This window comes from Canis lupus, chromosome 32 (assembly GCF_048164855.1).
Source record: "Canis lupus baileyi chromosome 32, mCanLup2.hap1, whole genome shotgun sequence".
In the NCBI taxonomy this organism is placed as follows: Eukaryota; Metazoa; Chordata; class Mammalia; order Carnivora; family Canidae; genus Canis; species Canis lupus.
In genome coordinates, this window is record NC_132869.1 from 43462837 (window position 1) to 43479273 (window position 16437).

Consider the following 16437-nt stretch of genomic DNA (forward strand, 5'->3'; position numbering starts at 1 on the left):
TTCCATTAAAAAATAAAAATCTAGATCCGCTAGAACTTGAAAACACTGTGCTAAGTGAAAGCCAGCTACAAAAGGCCACGTAGTGTATGATTTTTCCATTTATAGGAAATATCCAGAACAGATAAATCTCTATTTAATAGTGGCTTTATTGGCAAATTATTATTTGCTTCAGAAAGCAAATTCATAAAAATAAATAAATAGACAAACAAACAAATAAATAAATAAATAAAATTAAAAAAAGAAAGCAAATTAGTGGTTTCCAGGGGCTGGAGGGACAGAAGAATGGGGAGTGACTGCTTGATGGGTACGGGGTTTCCTTTGGCTTATGAAATATTCTAGAACCAAACAGTAATGGTTGCGCGGCGGGGTAATTGTACTGAACGTCAAATGACGGTAAATTTCATGTTCTGTGTGTATTTCATAATTTTAAAAACTGGTAAAATGAAAACAAAAACCACTGGCAACAAACATGTAGATATAGTGACTGACAGGGAAACATGTCCACCATAAATTAGAAAAAGCAGGTTTTAAAACTATGCCCAGGGCAGCCCGGGTGGCTCAGCGGTTTAACGCTGCCTTCGGCCCAGGGTGTGGTCCTGGAGTCCCAGGATCGAGTCCCGTGGACCATACCATTCTGCATTCCCACAAAGAGTGAGAATTCCTGCTGCTCTGCATCTTCACCCGGGTTTGGTGTCATCAGTTTTCTGGGATTTTTCCATTCTCTTAGGTGTGTAGTGGTGTCTCGTTATTTTGCGATTCCTTCATGACATTATGACGTGTAGCAGTTTTTTTTTTTTTTTTTTTTTTTTTTTTTTGCGTAGCGTCTTTTCATATGCTTATTTGACATCTGTGTGACTCCTTTGGTGAGATATTTGCCCACTTTTTAATTGAGTTGTTTTATTATTGCGTTTTTAAGACAATAATTTGTATGATTATTATAATTATTATAAGACAATCTTTGTATAATCGTCTTTCAAATTGTATAATTTGAACACAAGTCCTCTATCAGATATGTGTTTTGCAATATCTTGCTTCTTGAGGACAGTGGGGAGTTTGTGGCTTGTCTTTTCATTATGTTTTTGTTTTGTTTTGTTTTGTTTTTGTTTTTACCTTTGGGAAGATAAGCACCACAGCCGACAGACACACTGGGCCATCTGAGACCTCCAGCATTTACCGGGCAAGTCTGTTTGGCACCCAGGCCTGTGGGCTTATCCTTGGCTCTGTGTGTGTGCTCAACTCACCGGCCTCAAACGAGTAACTGACTTTCAAATCAAAATAGAAAAACTTGCTATTGCCACTTCTGAAGTGTGCCAGGAAGTGTGTAATCACTGTTAAGCACGTGGAGTCTTTCAATTCATTTAATTATTACTGCCGCGTCTTTTTTGACCTTCATTCGTGCATTTGTTCAACAAATGTTAGAGCCCTTGGAGGAATGCGGTGCTGGGCACGGCTCCTTGCTTGCAAAGCAGCCTCACTGTCTCTGGCACCGCCCTGGGCCCACATAAGGACAGGAGCCCACGGCGTTCTCTCTCACCCATGGACTGAGTGCAGGATGGCTCAACGTGACCCGGGGGACTCACTGCCACTCCCACACTACAGCTTTCCCACCCCCATCCTCCCCTTGCCCTTCAGGTCTGCTACCTGCTGAGGTCTTTTAGTTCCAGCTTGGGGTCTACCCCACTCTGCCTCTGCTCCCAGGAGCACCTGGTGCAAAGACCCTCCCAGCTGGCCCAGCCCCAGGTAAATGTGCTTCCCGCAGCTCTGGTGGCCCTCAGGTGAGACTCCGAGGGAGACACACAGAAGACTAAGACATAGTCTTGCTTCCAACAGTCTACTTGGAGGAGGATGTTAACAGAGAGAATCTGCGGTGAGTGCCCCAGAATCCAGCAGGTCAGTAGAGTTACTGTCTCGGACGGAGACTCGTCTCACGATTTTGATTGTGATCCGTCCCCCTTAGCTTCCTCGCCTACAGCAAAGGCCTCTACATATCGGGATGGATTAGATCTGTTCCTCCCAGAGTGTGGTCCCTGGACCAGGCACAGCGTTGGTACCACCTGAGGGCTTATGAGGAATGCAGATTCTCACCTTGTCCCAGACCTGATGAATCCGAGATCCGTATCTTAAGCTTCCCAGGAGATCCGCAGGACACCACAGTTTGAAAAGTGTTGGGATGCATGATCTTTACATTCCCTTTCGGTTCTAAGCTTCTCAATCTGTTTCACTTTCTGACTGTGCCAGGAGGGCGGCTGCTGGGAGTTCCCTGGGAGGTGGCGACTGGCTGGGCCCGCAGAGGCCTTTGGTTTCTTTGGGCTGATCACTTCCACAACAGAAGGACACGAAACAGGAGTTACGCAGTGGAAACTAACAATGCAGGTTCTAGTCTCGACTTCCTTTTTTTTTTTTTTTTTGATTTTATTTATTTGAGAGAGAGAGAGAGAGAGAGAGGAGCAGGAGAGACAGCGGTAGAAGGAGAGAGAGAATCTCAAGTGGACTCCACGCCAAGCACAGAGCCCAAGGTGAGGCTCGATCCCAGGACCCTGAGGTCATGACCTGAGCTAAAACCAAGGATTGGAGACTTAACTGACTGCACCACCCAGGGGCCCTTCCTCCCCAACTTTCCTCTTTTGAGGGATTTGAAGAGTCTTTTAAAAAAAACTTCCAGCTCAGGGGTCCCTGGGTGGCTCAGCAGTTTGGCACCTGCCTTTGGCCCAGGGCGTGACCCTGGAGACCCGGGATTGAGTCCCACATCAGGCTCCCTGCATGGAGCCTGCTTCTCCCTCCTCCTGTGTCTCTGCCTCTCTCTCTCTCTATGTCTATCATGAATAAATAAATAAATCTTTAAAAAAAACTTCCAGCTTAAATATTCTATTTTAAAGAAGGGCTTTGGACTCAGACCTAGGTTCAAACTTGAGCTTTGCAGCATACCAGCTGGGCACAGGCAACCTCTTCAGTCTCAGTTTCCTCACCTAGGAAATGGGGGTAACAGGCTGCCACGAGGACTAGCCCTGCTTCAGCAGGAGGACGCAGCGCGGTCCCTCAGACATTCTCCACGCGCCCCCGTGAGCTGCAGACTCCAGGGCGCGGGCCTCCGGTCACACGTCGCTAGGAAAGGGTACGCTGGACGTTGAAAACCGACTACGAGTAAACTAATTCTTTATATCACCGGTTGAAATGATATTCTAGATATTACTGGTTAAATAAAATATGTTAAAATCAGTCCCATCAGTTTCTCTTTTACGTTTCTAACTGTGCTCCTAGAAATTTTAAGTCGCATACGTGGCTGATACTTTGCACAGGGGTGACCTTGAAGAGACCAAAGCGGGCTCCGCGGTCCTTGCTAGTTTACGCTGCGGTCAGGAGAATCACAGCCACAGGGAACCCCCCTGGGGGAGAACCGCAGCCCTACGAAGAAGGGGAAAGAAGGGGGGAGTCACACGGGTTGGGGTGGTCAAGGAAAGCTTTAAGGGGGAGGTCACTCTGGGTGCGGCATGGCCCGGCAGGGGGATGCACAGACTGTGCTGCGGTAATGGGAGGGTTTCTAATTGTCCCATCGTGTCCTGTACACGGCAGGTCCCTGATGATTATTCTCACCTGTGGGGATTCGGGGCAGGGGGGTGACACAGGGTCAGTATAAATACAGGCAGACACAGAGGGCCTGTTGTCAAGAGGCTGGTCCCACGGGCCGGGCCCGAGTATCTAGATGGGTGGACGCTCAGCTCGGGTGAGGCCTCCTCGATCTCCCTGAGCACCCAGGGCTCATGCCTCCCCGGTGCGACCGGCAAGACCAGCCGCTGACAAATACGTGAGAAGCGTCTGTGCCGTCCGCACCTTGGCTATAGGGATAATGGGGACGCGGCTCCTTGAGCAGGGGTTGCAAACGAAGGCCTGTGGGCCAAATCCAGCCACTGACTGTTTTTGTAAATGGAATTTTATTAGACCGTGGCCGGGCTTACTCTCCTATGTGCCGTCCGGCTGCCTTTGTGCCACAGTGGCACACGGGTGTGTGACGGGCACCGTATGGCCCGCGAAGCCTAGAATGTTTCCTCCCTGGTCTTTTACAGCAAGTGTCTGCTGACCCCAGCCTTAGAGCAACAGTCCTGCAAGCGAATAGTGACAAGGTGACATGATCGGGTTCTAGGAGAGGGCTGAGAAGAACGGGAGAGGGGTGCCGGAGGGGATTCCCAGGCCGTGCTTTGTAGGACCACGGGTTCATTGGGAAGGTGAGCCCGTAGGGAGTGGAGAGGACCCTCCAAGAAGGAACAACTGCACCTGCGACCACACAGAGGCCAACAGGGTTAACCCTAAGAGCTGGATCCGCCAAGAACAAAAGGCTCCAAGCAGATGCTTGGGGCGGCCCAGCAACCCTACTTCCAGCCCTAATCCCATCACCCTCTTTCCCAGGTGACTGCTTGATACCTTTTCCTCTCTCCTCACACCCCCGATACCTCCCGTCCTAAAAACATCCCTTACCACCGCCGGCCTCTCCTGAATACCCTTTTTTTTTTGTTCCTTCCCAGCACATTCATTTGAAAATATGTGCACGTGTGCGGCCTCTAATTCTGTCCTCCTCATTCTGTCCTTTTAAATCTACTTCACTTTCCCTCCACTTCCTCAAAACGGCTCTTGCTGAGTTCATCAACGCCCTCCTTAGCAACCCCCCCCCCCCCCCCCCCGCTACTTCTCAGGCCTCAGCCTCCTGGGCACCTGGTGAACCCCCCACCCCCACCCCCCGGCACACTTTCCTTCCTCGTAGGTGGGAATCTGCTCCCTCCTGCATTTGCAGACTCCTCTCCCCATCTAATAAATGCACTTTTTGGGGTCCATGCCTCTGGGAATTTCACCCAATCTTGAGGCCTGTAAGCCTGGTCTACGGCACTTCCTGTGACAACGGCAGTGTACTGTCCGCTATCCTGTGTCGCGGCCCCGGCCACGTCTGGTCACTCGTAATGTGGATCGTGTGACTCCAGGCTGGTGGCTTCTAGGTCGGACAGGGCAGGTCGACTCGCCAGTGACCCACAAATACATCTTCATCCTCAAGCACTTGCCTTAATTCCAGACTCGTGGGCCCGACTGCATCCCAGACCTCTCCATCCCCCCCCACGTCTCACCTGACCCACCTCCGCCTTTCTCTTCTGGGATATTGACCCTTCCATCCTTCCAGCTGCTCAGGCCAAAAAGCCTTAGAGAACTCCTAGACCCCCTACAGGCCCACACCCAGCTCTGCCCTCCAGGCACACCCCTGACTTCCCATCACCTCTCCCATCCTGGACCGAGCGCTGGTCCTCACTCCGCTGGGCTGCCCCTGCCCCCCACCTGCCCCCCCCGCCCTCCACCTGCCCCCCACCTGCCTCCCCTGCCTCCGACCTGCCCTCCACACAGCAGATGCGGCCCTCCCCGCTCACTGCCTTTCCATCGCAGCCCGGGGCCGATGGCGTTGGAGGCTCCATACTCTGCCTCCTGCTGCCTCCCGCTTCCACCCCCCAGGCCACACCGACTTGGTTCTTCCAACACCCCAAGCACACCCCCACCTCTGGGCCTTTCCTGAGCCAGGGGCGCTCATGCCTCAGGTGTCCCATGGCTTGTCCCCTCACATCAGGCCTGCTCGGCCGCCACCTCACTGGCAAGGTCTCCCGGACCATGGGAAGCACACTCCTTCAAGAGCACACTCTGCCCACATTCCTCTCCTGTCTGCTTTACCCGTCTTCGCGGTACGTCCCGCCCTCTGTGCAGTAGAGATGATTGCTCATTAAGTATCTCCTCCATTAGAAGGGAGAGCTCCCCGGCAGTAGGGTGTGTGCTCATTTACTACTGAATCCCCAGCACCCAGAACAGGGGGTGCTCAGGGAGCATTTGCTGAATGAATGAATTTTAAGTGGAGGAGCCGGGAAGGTGAAGAGGCTAAGGGGCAGGTGGCTCACGGAGAGGCAAGGGACGCGATGCCGGGGCGTAGACACAGTGGGGTCACTGCAGGCCGCCCACTCACCTTGCGCCTCTGCCCAGGTGGTTTCTTCATCCTCCGGGTACTGCTGACGTCCCAACAGCCCCGTCCTCAGGCAGAGGGAGGAAGGCACCTCCCTGCTTCCATTTCAAGAGGCTGGACCTTTGTTTTGCCTCCAGGCTTTCTTTCTGGGCCGCCCGGGGGGCTCAGCGGTTGAGCATCTGCCTTCAGCCCAGGGCGTGACCCCGGGGTCCCAGGGTCGAGTCCCGCGTCGGGTTCCCTGCGTGGAGCCTCCTTCTCCCTCGGCCTGTGTCTCTGCCTCTCTCTCTGTATCTCTATGTCTCTAATGAATAAATAAATAAATTTTTTAAAAAAGTCTTTCTCTTTCCCTTCCTTCCTATAATCTCAGCCCATGTGGGGCTTGAACTCACAGCCCCGGATCAAGAGCCACGTGTCCCTCCAAAAGAACCAGCCGGCACCCCGGCAGCCGGGTGTTTGCTGTGCGAGTGGCCGGGGTAGTTCCCGAGTCCGCATCCGCAGAGGGTGAGGATGGTCCGGCCCCGCCGTCTGCCGTCCGCTGTCTGTGCCACCGCGGTGGGCAGCTGCTGGGGACGGGGGGGGGGGGGGGGCACCTGCCTCCGGGATGCTCCCCTCCCGCCAGCGGCCGCAGGTGAGCAGAGACCGGGGCAGTGAACAGGTGCACGAGGGCGGTCTCCTCCGGGGGCAGTGAGGCCACCTCCCCAAGCAGCAGGACCTGCCTCTCCAGGATGCGAGGGAGCTACTGCGCAGAGGCACTGGGCACCTGCACGCCGGAGGAGCCACTGGACATCATCGGGGACCGGTCTGACCATCTCGCTTCTTAGGTGGAGAAAACGATGCTCAGGGGTGGGGACCTGCCCACGGTCACCTCAGGAGTCTGTGCCTGAGCCGGGACTGGAATGTGGTTCTGTCCGCTGCATCTGTCCCCAGTGTGGGCCGCCTGGGTCAACAGTGTCCCCTGGGCCCACCTGTCTTGGCCCCGCTTTCGGACCAGGCCCGGGGCACAGGCTGCACTGCCTCAGCCTGGGGAGGGGCTTCCTCCCAGGGCCTTAACCTCTGGGGCCCCTGCAGGGGTCTCACCCTGATCCTTGCACAGATGCTGGAAATTAGAGGCCGCAACACAGTTGTCATGGCAACTCTGAAGGGCTTTTGCAGCAGGCACTCCACTGCGGACATCCTTCAGCGAGGCGCTTTGCTAACAGCCACCAGCCACGCCGTCCCGGGAAAGCCACTACCCCCCCCCCCCCCCCCCCCCGCCTAGCTAGCCACCCGCACGTTAGTCACGGACGTCCAAAAAAGAACCTGCGCCAGCTTGCAGCGCTGCATCCAAAGTGTGGCCACTAAAGGAAAAATAGAAGCTCAAAACCATGTTCAGATAAAAATGCAGAAAGATTATAGGGGAAAAAAACCCCAAGCTAAGCGCTGAACATGTATTGCTTTGGTAATTAGAAAAAACAAAAAACAAAAAACCCCACAACAACAACAACAACAACCTAAGACTCTAAGCCGATACAGTTATTGCAATTTAGTTGTGGGCTTTCAAGGCTTTCCCACTCCCTGGCCTCAGTTTCCTTCTCTGTATAATGATAGGGCTGAACTTTGTGGTCTAGGTCTGCGTCAGCACTGTCGTTCTGTGATTTGGGTCTTTCTGGAGGGATGGGACGGTGTCCACCCCGCACTCTCCTCTCTTCCCATCCCGTTTCCCTGGCAGCAAACGACGACAGACACGTGGACATGAGTCAGCTACATGTCCCAAGTTCCCTGAGTTCAAGGGGACAGACACGGTCTGGCATCAGCAGAAGCTGCTCTGCTTGTTTATCCAACATCCGAATATCCAGTTTATTCAACATTTATTGAGCACATACCATGGGCAGGGCACGGTGCCAAGGCTGTGGAAATAAGCCAGTGACGTATGACAGAGAGGCTGTCCTCAAGACATTTTCAGAGGCAACTGTAGCAAAGCCTCGTAGTAGGTTCTAAAGAGGGAAGGGACAAAGCCCCGTGGGAGCTCAGAGGATGGAGAGGCCATTTATAATGAAAGAATTTGGGATGCTTTAGGGGGAAACTCATATGGCCTCGAAATAGGGGTAGGATTTTTATTTTTATTTATTTACTTATTTTAAGATTTTATTCACTTAGAAAGAGGCAGAGACACAGGCAGAGGGAGAAGCAGGCTCCATGCAGGGAGCCCGACGTGAGACTCGATCCCAGGTCTCCAGGATCATGCCCTGGGCCGAAGGCAGACGCCCAACTGCTGAGCCACCCGGGCATCCCAGGGGTAGGATTTTTAAATGATGAAAGCAACCCACACACATAGTAAAAAACAATTCAAATGGTTCAAAGGTATATACAAGGACAGAAAGTCAAGGTTTTCCCACCGGCCTCCCACCCTAGTCCTAATCTACAGAGGCAACCACCCCAGGTTATTATTTTATTTTATTTTATTTTATTTTATTTTATTTTATTTTATTTTATTTTATTTATTTTATTTTATTTTATTTTATTTATTTTATTTTATTTTATTTATTTTATTTATTTTTATTTTATTTTATTTTATTTATTTTATATTTTTTTTCACCCCAGGTTATTTTAAAGAATACACCTCCACATCCTGCCTGTTGCCTCAGCGTGGGTTGGCACACCGTGCCCCTCGGGGTGTGTGGTGAGGCCCTGGCACTGGGGCACTTCCGTCTGCTGCTCCCAGGGAGGCAGAGCCGTGGGAGGCAGACGCAGGCCCTGGGCAGAGCTGCGGGTACCAACCTCGGTGCTTCCGCTCTGTAGCTGCCCGACTTTGGGCAGGTCACCCCACACACACCCTCCCCCGCACTTAAGTGTCCTTATCTGGAAAATGTGCATTAAAATAGCACCTATCTCGAAGAGGTGGCATTGGTATGAATTCAATAACCTACAAAAAGGCTTAGGATGGGGACTGGGACGTGACCGGGATTCCAGAAACAGCAGCTCCCGTACCGTTCACATCCTTCCCAACAAGCCAACTTTGATCGGCTGCACCAATACTTTTTTTTTTTTTTAACACGTCAAGGTTTAAATACTTTAGATTCTGTTTTCAAGCTATGGGAAGCTTTGCATGCTTTGCAGATTGCTCATAAATTGAATTTGAAACTTCAAAAGACCAGTAAGCAGCATGTATGTTTGTGCTTCTATCGACTATATATTCTATAGAATCAGGCAGTGTGAATAAATCGTGGCAGAAAGGGATAGGATACGATTTCATTAAACCCAGATTGCTGGATGGCAATGTTCAAATACATGGGTTTCTTTTCTTTTTCTTTTCTTTTTTTTTTTTTAATACTCCAATTGCTCAAAATCATGCTATATTTTGATTTGCTTCATATTTGGTCCAGACTCCTTCCACAGCTTTTTCTTTATCCTTCAGAAGTTTCTCATTGCATTTTTTTCTTACAGGAAGTAGAGATATATGTTCTCTTTATCCCATGGTAACTGCAACCAGATCGCTAATTTTCCTGTTAAACGGTCAATTTGGGACACATCACTCTGTGGACCTGCTGCAGGACTGTCATTCTGGCTTGGCTACATTTCAGGCTCTCCTGTCCCATGTCTGCTACTTTGTTGCATCCCTTTTATTTTTGCTGGAGCATGTCCTCAAGTAATTTTCTCAATAAAATTGTGTGGAAAGGAAACTTATTGAGTCTTTACCTGTCGGAATGTGAGATTATCTTACATTATCCTTTCTCTAGAAATTCCCCTCCTGCTTCAACACAGTGGTCCCCACCTTTGGCCTCCACTAGAGCGGTTTTGCTGTTAGCCAGTGACCTCCCACTCACCACGGACACTTTTAACCCTACGCCTTTCTGTAGAGTTTGAAACTGTTGATGACCGTCTGGTTCTTAAGAGTTCTATGTTCTTTTGCTTTGGGGGACACTATGTATTCTTTATTTTTTTCCCTCTCTTTCTCCTTTTATTTCCTTTTTCTTAAATAATAAATTTATTTTTTATTGGTGTTCAATTTGCCAACATACAGAATAACACCCAGTGCTCATCCCGTCAAGTGCCCCTCTTTCTCCTTTTATTTCCTTGGAGGTTTTTTTTCTCCTCTTCATAACCCTTCAAAACTGATATTTTTTGGTGTCCCATCTCTGCCCACTGATGGTCTTTCTCTGCATGAGCTTTCTGAAACAGCTCATCTAACACTAGGGCTTCAGCCACCATCTGTGTGTTGAAACAGAGCTCTAGCAAAATGTTGCATAAGAATTTCAAAATTAGTATGTCCAAATCTTAATTCATTATCTTACCTCCATCCAAAGGCTGTTTCCGCTCTTATGGTTTTAATTTTGGTTCATGGAGTCACCATCCACCCAAATCTCCTTATTTAAAAACTGTGGAGTCATCCTCAACCTTTCCCTCTTTCTCGTCTCCCAACCAGGTGCCAAGTCTTCCCAAGTCTATTATCAGAAATGTCCCTGGGATTTTCTCTGTTCTCACTGCTACCTTAGTCAAATCCTATTTCTCGCTTGGATTCCTGAAACAGCCTCCTAACTGGCCTCTCTGCCCCCACCCGCTCCCTGATCTCTCTAACCTTCATATACCTAATTATCTTCCCCGTTAAAATGGTTTTTTGTTCTTGTTGTTATCATGCCTTTCCCTGTTTAAGACCCCATCTGTCCCTGTACTGCACATACAGCAAAGCTTAAAATCCAGAGTCACACATAATACTTTGCAACCTACCTCTCTACATTTATTTACATTTTCAACCCCCTCTTACCCTTCAGCCAGAGATTTCTGAGATCCCATCCCTCTTGCACACTGTTCCCCTTACAGCTTTTTTACTGTTTCGTTCCTAAGTGTTTCAAGCCCATTTGCTCCCTCCCAGAGTGTCCTCCTAGTAACTTCTGGACTTACAATACTGTTGATATCTATTTCCATCTTCCTCTGTAGCTCTGTGGTCTGGTTCTGGGGCACCAGGCCTATGCTACTCCCTGGGATCATCAGCACCCAGCATGAGTCTAGCCACTAGAAAATGATGCAATTTAGGGGAATCCCTGGGTGGCTCAATGGTTTGGTGCCTGCCTTTGGCCCAGGGCGCGATCCTGGAGTCCCGGGATCGAGTCCCACGTCGGGCTCCCGGCATGGGCCCGCTTCTCCCTCTGCCTGTGTCTCTGCCTCTCTCTCTCTTTCTGTCTATCATGAATGAAATAAAATAAAATAATCTTAAAAAAAAAGAAAATGCTGCAATTTGATGTTGGGGAAGAAAATAAGTACATTTTTTTTTCTCTAACACGTAAACCTTGGGGAATGATTATGTTCAGAAGCAGGAAGAGGAGCCAGGGTGAGGGTCACGTGAGGCTAAACTCTGCAGAGTAGTAAAGGACTAGGGGAGAGGGCAGCCCCGGTGGCTCAGCGGTTTAGCGCCGCCTTCAGCCCGGGGTGTGATCCTGGAGACCCTGGATCGAGTCCCACGTCAGGCTCCCTGCATGGTCCCTGCTTCTCTCTCTGCCTGTGTCTCTGCCTCTCTCTCTCTCTCTCTCTCTCTCTGTGTGTGTGTGTGTGTGTCTCTATGAATAAATAAATAATCTTAAAAAAAAAAAAGGACTAGGGGAGAGAAGTCCAAGGACGGGGAGACGGTCAGCAATGTCCAATGCTGCAGGGAGGTTGCAGATGAGGCTGGGAAACAGGTCACCACATCTGGAGACTTGGTGGCCTCTGGCCAACCTCAGGAAAAACATTGCAGTAGCATGAGAAACGGGTCGGGATTTCAAGGGCTTAGGGCTTAGGGCTTAGGTGAGAGGGTGTGGTGAGGAAGCAGAGCTTCTCCGACCTGACTGCCATAGCACTGGACATCCACCCTTCCTTTATCGAATCACTTTCCCCTTTTTTGGCTTCTGTGATGCAACATTTTAATATCACCTCAGATTCCTTCAAGGGCTCCTCTATCACCCTCTAAATGTCAAGGATTCAAGGGTTCTGTTTTTAGCTCTTGTCTTTGCTTACTGGATAAACCCTCCTATTCGTGGCAAGTTCAATGATGCCTACCTCTTGGCAACCCCACAGCCTTATCTCCAGCCTGGGAGTCTCCCTAGGCTTCAGGCTCATATTCATTCATTCATTCATTTAAAAAATATTTTATCTATCTATCTATCTATCTATCTATCTATCTATCTATCTATTTATCGAGAGTGCAAGAGCATGAGAGCACATGCATGAGCAGAGGGGGAGAGAGAAAGCCCCAAGCAGACTTGGCCTGAGCTCAGAGCCTGATGCAGGACCTGATCTCATGACCCTGAGATCATGATGTGAGCTGAAACCAAGAGTCGGACACTTAACAGACTGAGCCACCCGGGGGCCCTCAGATCCATATTTAGTTCTGCCCGTTGGTGGTGTAGATGTCCCAGAGGTACAACCACCTCACATTTCTGAAACAACTCATTTCCTGCAACCAAAACTCTCCCCCAAAAACCTACTTTACAATTTCCACCAATCATAACTCTACCACCAAAGGTTATAGCTCCGCTACCACCGCTTATATCCCGGCCCTAAAATTTCTTAGCTGTATTATTACAATCTCACAATAAATTACAATTACAATACATGCAATATTACAATTATTACAATCTCTCCAGGACAAGCCTTAATCTCTTCTAGAATTCTCCACCTGCTTCCAAAGACACTTTTTTTCCCTCTAAAAAAAAAAAAAATCGATGCATAATTACGTACAATAAAACACACACATTAAAAGCGTAGAGTCTGATGGGTTTGAACAGAACTATCATCCCAATCGAGATACAGAATATTTCCATTTTCCCAGGAAGTTCCCTGGTGCCTCTTTGCAGTCGAACCCCTGACACCCAGAGGCAACTTTTGTCCTAAATCCTAGTGCCAGAGACTGGTTTGGCCCTATTCTTAAAGTGTATGTAAATGGAATCACGTGGCATGGATTATTTTGTGTCCGGATTTTTTAGTTCTCTGAGATTCATCTAGGTTGTTGCATTTATCAGTACTTTGCTCTTTTATATCGCTGAGTGGTATCTAACTGCATGGATATACCACAATTTATTTTTCCGGCCAGGAGCTGCGCACAGGATGATACAAGCCGCCCAGGTCCAGGCTTTCGAAGGGCTTAGGGGAGAGCGGCTGGGACAGCCCAGCAGCCACACTCATGGGTGCAAAATCGGAAGCGGAGCTAAGCGTTCTGCGCAAAAGGAAGGACGAGTGTCCGGGTCTGTCCTAATGGCTCGAGGAGGGGGATGAAGGGAGGGTTTCCCTGGGGAAGTGACGCTTGTGCTGGGATGGAGGAGGCACCTGGTGAGCAGGGGAGGTGTGTTCCCTCTGTGGCGGGGAGCACCGGGGGCTGTTGAGAGAGCCTGGAGCTAAGCGGGTGAGGACAGAGCGGGGCTGGTGGCCCCACACCAGGGAAGGAGGCAGGGCCGGGCCGGGGCGGGAACCGCCGAGGAGGACGCGGCCGCGATCCCGAGGGAGGCCGAGGAGCAGGGACCAGAGCCCGGGGCACGGCCTGGCCCTGCCTGACATCACGATGCACCGCCGCCGAGCTGCCCTGCGCCACGGCCTGGGGGTCGCCCGGGGTCAGTCACCTGCTCCGGAGTGTGGCCCAGACGGACCCCCGGGAATACACTTTCCGTGTTGACGCTGACAGCTCGAGGGAGCCGACTCCACGCACCGAGTGGGCTGCGGCCCGAAGGAAGAGTGGGGTTTTTTTTTTCCTTAAAGATTTTACCTATTTATTCATGAGAGACACAGAGAGAGGCAGAGACGCAGGCAGAGGGAGCAGCAGGCCCCACGCAGGAGCCCGACGCGGGACTCGATCCCGGGACCCCGGGGTCACGGCCTGGGCCAAGGGCAGGCGCCAAACCGCTGAGCCCCCGGTGGCCCGAAGGGAGAGGGTTTTGCAGCGAAGGCACAAGTGAAGATTCGGCGAGGGAGGGGGTGCGGCCAACAGGGCCCGGGCCGGGCAGGCGCAGCTCGGGCTGGCAGGGACGGGCCGGAACCCCAGCACGACCAGCTCGGGGACAGAAGAACCGTGCTTCCCCTGAGGCCGGAGGGAGGGCAGGGAAGTGGGCAAAGCTCCAGAGCAGGAGCACCGCCGGGCTGCGCGGCCACCTCGCCCGAGTCCCCGTGAGCGGCCACCTTCCTCGGCCCGGCCGGGGTCTGGCCCACGATCAGAGGCAGGTCTACGCAGCCGCGGCCGCTGGCCGTGAGGTGCAGGAGGCGCTCACCGGCCCTCCCGTCCCAGCACACGTCCACGTGGCCTCTGCGAGCACAGAGATTGAGGCCCGAGTCACAGATCCTGACGGAACCTCCGTTCAGGGAGGTGGAGAGGCCTGCCCGGGTCTACACGGTCGGGGGCGGCTGACCTGGAGCTGGAACCCGAGTCCACCCGCTCCGCCGCAGGCCACAGCGACCTGGGAGCCGGGTCACTACTCCCTTCCCGCCGGCTCGGACGCTCGGCTCCTCGGGGGGCCTAAGCGGGGTGCAGGGTGGCAGCGGCGGTTCTGCCTACACAACGGGTCCAGTTTGCATGATGGGACTCCCAGGGTTTCAATGAATGAATGAAAAAAGGAACCTAAAATACGATATTCTGACACAAAACTCATTATTCTCTCACCAAGGTGAGAGGGACCGGAAGCACCAACACTGGAACGTTAGGGACTCAAGATGGGACAACGGCCCCTCCGCATCACCAGTCACGGCAGGAGGACACCGTGGAGGTGCGTCTCCCCACACTTGTGAGCTCAGGACACAAACGCCACCGCAGGGATGACTCAGGTCGTGACTAGAGGGAGTGCGGGTGAGGCGGCCCGAAGGGAACCTGTCCCACCGAGGGCTATGCTGCGAGGCACCTGGGCCAGGAGACAGGCGGCCGCAGCAGCAGAGAACATGAGGGGACCAGCCCCATTTGTGGGGAACAGCCCTGCTGCAGGGACCTCAGTTAGAGGAGGGCAGGAGGGCCGGTGAGGGACGGTGCTCCCAGGGATCCTAACAGGAGACACGAGTGTATCACTGCTGCCACCAGACAGGGCGGCCTTTTGATCATTCCGAGCTTCTCTAGGGTATCCTAGAGTCCTCACGCTTACAAGCTGGGGCCTACTTAGTCTGTTCCTGTAGTTGACTCATTTATTTAGCAGAACCTGAGACTCATTCAAGCCTTGGCATCTTTTCCAGCCTTAGGAGCTGTAGTGGATTGAACAGTGTCTGCCCCCCCCCACCCACCTCCAAATTCACGTCTACTCAGAACCACAGGACATGACTTTTTTTTTTTTAAGATTTTATTTATTTATTCATGAGAGACACAGAGAGTGGGGGGGGGGGTACAGAGACACAGGCAGAGGGAGAAGCAGGCTCCATGCAGAGAGCACGACGCAGGACTTGATCCCGGGACCCCAGGATCACAATCTGAGCCAAAGGCAGATGCTCAACCACTGAGTCGCCCAGATGCCCAAGACATGATTTTATTTAGAAATAGTTTGTAATTAGTTCAAATGAGGTCATACCGGGTTAGGGTGATCCCTTAGTCCAAGGCTGGGCGCCAGGTCATGGAGGAGAAGGCTGTGTGAAGACAAAGGCAGAGACAGCCACAAACCAAGGAACACCTGGGGCCACCAGAAGAGGCAAGAGGAGATCCCCCCCCCCCCCACTAGAGCCTTTAGGGGGAGTGTGGCTTTGCACACTTTGTAACACCTGGATCTTAGGTTTCTGGCTTCTGCAACCCTAAGAAAATAAATTCCTGTTATTTTATTTTTTTATTTTTTAAATATTTATTTATTTATTTATTTATTTATTTATTTATTTATTTTTAATTCCTGTTATTTTAAGCCACCTACTTTGTGCTATTTGTTACGGTGGCCCTAGGAAACGAACTCATGAGCTGAGGTTGTTCTTCCTTCAGGGACATGTCGAGGGGCTCTCTAGCCCCCAGCAGCCCCCTGGGATACCCTCATATATAGAAGGGCCAAGGAAAAAACGTCTTCCAGGTTGTTTTTTTTTTAATAAATTTATTTTTTAATTGGTGTTCAATTTGCCAACATACTATTTGCTGTTGTCATTGAGCCCTCCGTGCTACCTCGGGAGAGAACACGCTTCTCCCTCAATTCAAAATCTGGAAGACGTGTTTATCCTGTGAGGCCTGTCTTCCAGATTTTGAATTGAGGGAGAAGCGTGTTCTCTCCCGAGGTAGCACAGAGGGCTCAATGACAACAGCAGACAGTATCCGCAAGACTCTATCAAAAGGCCTTATTGTGTGGCGTCAGCTTTGGCAAATTTACTAAGAGTCAGGTGGTGGCCTCCAGCTTCGTCAATCTCAAGGTTGAGTTGACTCAAGCATGATTAGCCAGATCATGCTCATCAAATTCACAAGAAATAAAAATTAGGCTGCAAATGCATTCATCTGTACGTGCGTGAGAAAAAGAGAGGCTTCTCTTGCAGCATCCAAAACGCTCAGGCTCACAACCAGGAGCCCAGAGTCAGCG

The 16437-nt window shown here is 51.2% G+C and overlaps 1 protein-coding gene across 4 annotated transcripts in view; it reads right to left on the reverse strand.

Moving 5' to 3' along the window:
* TMEM266 (transmembrane protein 266) overlaps positions 1-16437 on the reverse strand; it is a 92996-nt gene that overhangs the window by 59422 nt on the left and 17137 nt on the right. Inside the window, exons 2-3 of one of the 4 annotated variants that reach the window (XM_072809841.1) lie at positions 5984-6281; positions 2086-2317 (exon numbers count right to left, since the gene is read on the reverse strand). The exons of 1 other annotated variant lie outside the window; for it this stretch is intronic. The gene's annotated coding sequence lies outside the window, so the exon portion shown is untranslated. The remainder of the gene's footprint in view (positions 1-2085; positions 2318-5983; positions 6282-16437) is intronic. 2 more of the 4 variants (XM_072809842.1, XM_072809843.1) reach the window with 2 other exon arrangements.